The sequence below is a fragment of the Copadichromis virginalis genome, linkage group LG2 (genome assembly GCF_057382275.1).
Source record: "Copadichromis virginalis isolate Kocher_CV1m ecotype Utaka linkage group LG2, C_Virginalis_male_GT1.1, whole genome shotgun sequence".
Classification (NCBI taxonomy): Eukaryota; Metazoa; Chordata; class Actinopteri; order Cichliformes; family Cichlidae; genus Copadichromis; species Copadichromis virginalis.
In genome coordinates, this window is record NC_140619.1 from 19,395,710 (window position 1) to 19,401,868 (window position 6,159).

The following is a 6,159-nucleotide window of genomic DNA, read 5'->3' on the forward strand; positions in this document are numbered from 1 at the left end:
GTAAAACCCTCATAACAAGGAGAGAAAGACAGCATCAGCTCATAATGGCAACATTAGAAATAGAAATATACAGACAGACCTATCAGGCAGAACCCTGCAGTGTGTTTACTGTAATTCATGCTGTGGCATTAGTCCAATTTGGACACACATTCAAACTTATTTTGTAATTCTTATTTGTATAGTCTTCCGGTTTGATTATGAGCAGCTGGTTAAAGTTAGAGTTGGTGAGACTTTGTCTGATTTGTGTTGCTGCAGTGATAACAGTTGGACTGGAATATGACTTTTGCTATCTCCTGCAAGCAATTTGTCCCACTCCTGATCCTGTAGTATTTTGCCAGCATTAGATTTAGGGACAGGTTATAAATTGTAATCTCACATATTATTATAGTTTCAAAGTTGTGTTGACTTCATTTATCCTTTGCACTTGCATTTCAGGGCCCTTTGCAGAGAAGAAGCATCATCACACCATGTTCCTGTCATGGGAGAATTTTTTTCAAACACAACTTGAAACAAAAGAACTGAGAAAAACCCAAGTGGTGAATACTTTATGTAGTCTCACACCCACAGTCACATCAAATTCTAATGTAACACTTGCAGCACTCTCCAAAAGTGTGTTAACAGTGTGTGCAAGTCAATGGTTGTGGGACTTCAGGCATTTGAATTTGAGATCAAAATGCCACAATAAGATAAAAGAGGCTGTTTATATGCACATATATTTAAATTTTGAGTCCCTCTGTATTAGATCTGCTAAAGTAAGTTAAAAAGATAAAGTATTATATGTAGTGCAATGAAAATAAGTTGTGTGACTCCATCCATGAAAAGCAAAAACTGACTCAATTAAAACTTTGCTGATCTACTTTTCAAGGCCATCTCTTTGTGCACCTCTGGACTGCTTTTGTGAGATCCTGAGAGAAGTCCTACCGGTGGCTGGACAAAGCTGGACTGACAGCACAGAGGCTCTAATCATGGTAGCACAGGAACAAGCTCTGAGCATAAGATCCATAGAAGCTCCGGGTCTATCACAGCAGGCAAGACCCCAGGCTGTGTAAAGATGCCCCTGAGACAATCCAGCACATAACAGCAGGGTGCAAGATGCTAGCAGGCAGGGCATACATGGAACGCCATAACCAACTGGCTGCTTAGTGTACACAACCATCTGTGCCGAATATAACCTGGAAGTTCCGAGGTCAAAAGGGTTGAGAATGTGAGAATGACTAAGCTAAGATCCTGTGGTGCTTCCAGATACAGACGGACAAACTGGTGATGGCTAACCCACCGGACACAGTAGTGGTGGACAAGCAGAAGAACACAGTCATTTAGCTATGCCAAGTGATAGCATCAGGAAAAAGGAACATGAGAAGCTCAAGAAGAACCTGAAGGTGATATTTTCTGGAAGAAAAAAAAAGAAAAAAAAAGGAAAATATGTGTATACACATATAAACACATATTTTGCTTTTCTTTTCCTCCAGAAAATATCATGGTCAAATAATGTCACATACTACACACGGTTAGAAGTGGTGCATTTTTCTAAATGAGCTATCAGCTAATATCACCTGCTATCACAACTGCATGAAAAAGCTTTTTTTTTTTGTTATTTACAGAGGAGAATAATGGACCAGCCTTTAAACTCTTACATTTGTCCCATTGTTGGTCTCATATATGTGTATTTCTCCAAGCTGGATTAAAAACATGATAATGGACCACCATTGTCACGGTCAACAAGGCGAGCCGTGTGGAATTTATTAAAGGACCCAAGATGCAGGCATACGTGATGAGAGTGGGCTTTTATTGAGGAGGATTACAAACAGAAATGGCAAAGGAGTGGGCAGAAACTAAGCAGAACCTAGACTGGAGAAAGCTAACAAAACACAGACCCGAATGGCGAAGCAGGGAGACGCAGTTAGAGGACACAGAACCAAGCAGGGAATGACCACAGATGACAGAGGGCAATAACGCAGACAAACTAGCAACAGGCAGGAGAGCACATAGGGTTTAAATACACATAGCAGCAATCAAGGGATGAGCAACAGGAGGGGAACACACCTGGGAGAAATCAGAGCTGACGGGACAGGGGAAACGTAAACTGAACACACTCACATGAGGCAGAGACCTTCAGAATAAAACAAGAAACTCGCAGACACAGAACCAGACAAGACACTGAACTAAACAGACAGATTCACAAGCAGACAGTGTGACACCATAGACAGAGTGAACACAGAGAAGTGGGAGCAGGCAGGCACAGAACAAAACCTCAACAAAAGATAAAACAGGATAAACAAGCACAGGAAATAATATAAAGAAACACAAAACACTGAGTTGACAGACTCTGGACCATGACAACCATGACACAAACCGATTGACACATCTGTCCTTAAGCAGTTTAACATTAAAATTAAGCAACATTTTTTTTTTTTTGGGAAAGGACACATTTTGTTTTTGAGTTGCCTAAAATATTATCCTTATTATCCATATTTCAAAAGGTTTTGTATGTCTTGACTGCTGTTGTCTTAAGACACCTTGTAGCTGGAAGACTGGCAAACTTTTTAATGGTTTCATAATGAATTTGCTCACCTGCATTTGCCTGGCATGTTGAAATAATGCGTGTAAGCTGGTATATTTGTCTCAGCAGAGCAGACTAGTTCAGTTAAGCTTTGGCTGTTTCTTCTTGTCGGGGTGGGGTAGTTGCATCATTGACATACTTTAGTTATATCAGAATGTGGCACAATATTTTCCACATTAGACACCCACCTCCAGCACAGTTCAACACCCCCAACTTCAAGGCTCATCCCACGGCTCTGAGGGGAGGTTTGCATTGCACACTCGGAACAATATTTGGAACAGTGTGAAGGTGAAACACAAAGTGCTCTAAGGCTGAATGAATAGCAAGCACTTGGACAGTTTCGATTGAAAGAATTAGACCGTGGTATGATTTCAGTGAGGCTATCAAAGGCATTCATTTTAGCCTCCGTTCATGGACCTGAATCAATTAAGAAGACATGCCAACAGGGCACAATCTACATTGACTATCTTCCTCCTGTTGAGAGATCAGCAGTTGAGAAGCTCTTCAGGGCACAATAGTTGAAAGGGATGAAGAGGACCTGCTTGACCTTTCTAAAAGGATGGGTTCCCAGTTCCTACCTCTTAAGAGCAACATGTAGCCTGGCATTGAAACAATAGCTGATAATGCCAATGATCAAGCTCTAAAATACAGAGTGAATTGCTTCTCCACACCTATTGCATATCTACAGGTAAAACTGCCAGACAAGGAAAGTATATCGTGTTTGTATGTGAGAAAGAAGGCCACAGGGAAACAACAAAGAGGAAACAGACAACCCCTCCATGTCTTCAATATGATGTCAGAAAAACCAGGCAAATCAAAGCTGTAAAAACACATCTGCACTGGGTCTTTTGTCATCTGTGCTGACAAAATTCTGGTGTGCTTAAATGCTAAAATTAGGCTCAGCAGAAAGCTTGCTGCTACATTTAAAGAACTCGCACTTACACTTCTTATCCTGAATTTTGCACCAAGTTCAACAGCATCCTCTCCCAGCAATACTTTGAAATTGATTGAATTCCCTTTCAGAATTGATAACTGCAGCTGTACACTACAGTTTGATTTGATATTCTGATGGTTTTGTTGTATGTTACCCTAGTTTTTAATTGTATTTCTTAAAGGGGTGTCTTATGTTTTGAAAATGACTGGAGGTTTCACATGCCAGGGTTGAGGCTAGTGTTAAAGGAAGACCTCATACAAAAACAACTACACAACAGCTATGACTAAACATTTAGCTACTATTTCCTAAAAAAATACTACCAAGCCTCCAAAGAAGCTGCACTTAGTTTATGGGAGTCTTTGTTTGTTAGTTTGTTGTCGCCACAGATAAAACCCTAACCCTCCAATGTGATAGCAGGAAGTAAAATAGCTAGACAAAAACTTTCTGCCTACTTGTGACTGACCGCTTGCCGCTCTTTCATTTGTAACGAAAAAGTATCAGCCAGATCAAGAAGACCTGCACACGCTACGACATGACCTGCTCCGTGTTTTACTGATGAGCTACACTGTCTGGATCATGAAACATAAAGATTACAATGGTTCATTTTGTTGTTCATTCCCTCAACTTTGACCTGTCTAATCTTTGTAGCTTGTCCTTGTAATATTTGGCATATTTCAGAATAGACTTTGGATTTTTGCTCCTGATATAAGATTTCTATCTTCCACCAGAGTCTTTGTAACTGTAGTGTGACTGTTGTGCACACCAAAACCTCATATACACACTCGGCTTGTGTTTCAGTGACTGATGTGTTGACATTATTGACTATCAAGTGAACTAACAACTATGTGTTTGTGTGTGTGTGAGTGTGTAAAAGAGAGAGAGACAGAGGAAGGAGTCAGTTGATATCAGCAGTGCAGGGTTACAAAGTGATGATAGACTGTCAGGGGCGTGTTCAGGGTTTTGTTTAAGTTCTCTGAAAGGAAGTAAACTTTTCCAAGGACAGAAAACAGAGGAACTGAAGAGCAAATTACATTCTGCAACTGTTGCTAAACTCTAAACAGGTTTGTCTTTAAATTAGTCCTCGTGGTAATGTCTATACAGTGGGGCAAAAAAGTATTTAGTCAGCCACCGATTGTGCAAGTTCCCCCACTTAAAATGATGACAGAGGTCAGTAATTTGCACCAGAGGTACACTTCAACTGTGAGAGACAGAATGTGAAAAAAAAATCCATGAATTCACATGGTAGGATTTGTAAAGAATTTATTCGTAAATTAGGGTGGAAAATAAGTATTTGGTCATCTCAAACAAGGAAAATCTCTGGCTCTCACAGACCTGTAACGTCTTCTGTAAGAAGCTTTTCTGTCCCCCACTCGTTACCTGTATGAATGGCACCTGTTTGAACTCATCATCTGTATAAAAGACACCTGTCCACAGCCTCAAACAGTCAGACTCCAAACTCCGCCATGGCCAAGACCAAAGAGCTTTCGAAGGACACCAGGAAAAGTATTGTAGACCTGCACCAGACTGGGAAGAGTGAATCTACAATAGGCAAGCAGCTTGGTGTGAAAAAATCAACTGTGGGAGCAATCATCAGAAAATGGAAGACATACAAGACCACTGATAATCTCCCTCGATCTGGGGCTCCAAGCGAGATCTCATCCCGTGGGGTCAAAATGATCATGAGAACGGTGAGCAAAGATCCCAGAACCACACGGGGGGACCTGGTGAATGACCTGCAGAGAGCTGGGACCAAAGTAACAAAGGTCACCATCAGTAACACACTGCAACGGCAGGGAATCAAATCCCGCAGTGCCAGACGTGTTCCGCTGCTGAAGCCAGTGCATGTCCAGGCCCGTCTGAAGTTTGCCAGAGAGCACATGGATGATACAGCAGAGGATTGGGAGAATGTCATGTGGTCAGATGAAACCAAAGTAGAACTTTTTGGTATAAACTCAACTCGTCGTGTTTGGAGGAAGAAGAATACTGAGTTGCATCCCAAGAACACCATACCTACTGTGAAGCATGGGGGTGGAAACATCATGCTATGGGGCTGTTTTTCTGCCAAGGGGACAGGTCGACTGATCCGTGTTAAGGACAGAATGAATGGGGCCATGTATCGTGAGATTTTGAGCAAAAACCTCCTTCCATCAGTGAGAACTTTGAAGATGAAACGAGGCTGGGTCTTCCAACATGACAATGATCCAAAACACACCGCCCGGGCAACAAAGGAGTGGCTCCGTAAGAAGCATTTGAAAGTCCTGGAGTGGCCTAGCCAGTCTCCAGACCTCAACCCCATAGAAAATCTGTGGCGGGAGTTGAAAGTCCGTGTTGCTCGGCGACAGCCCCAAAACATCACTGCTCTCGAGAAGATCTGCATGGAGGAATGGGCCAAAATACCAGCTACTGTGTGTGCAAACTTGGTAAAGACCTATAGTAAACGTTTGACCTCTGTTATTGCCAATAAAGGTTACGTTACAAAGTATTGAGTTGTATTTTTGTTATTGACCAAATACTTATTTTCCACCCTGATTTACGAATAAATTCTTTACAAATCCTACCATGTGGATTCATGGATTTTTTTTTTTTTCACATTCTGTCTCTCACAGTTGAAGTGTACCTCTGGTGCAAATTACTGACCTCTGTCATCATTTTAGGTGGGGGAACT

The 6,159-nt window shown here is 41.6% G+C and overlaps 1 pseudogene; it reads left to right on the forward strand.

Annotated features, from left to right (window-relative positions):
* Positions 1 to 1,322: 1,322 nt before the first annotated feature.
* Positions 1,323 to 3,571, forward strand: LOC146717175 (uncharacterized; annotated as a pseudogene).
* The last annotated feature ends 2,588 nt before the right edge of the window (positions 3,572 to 6,159 follow it).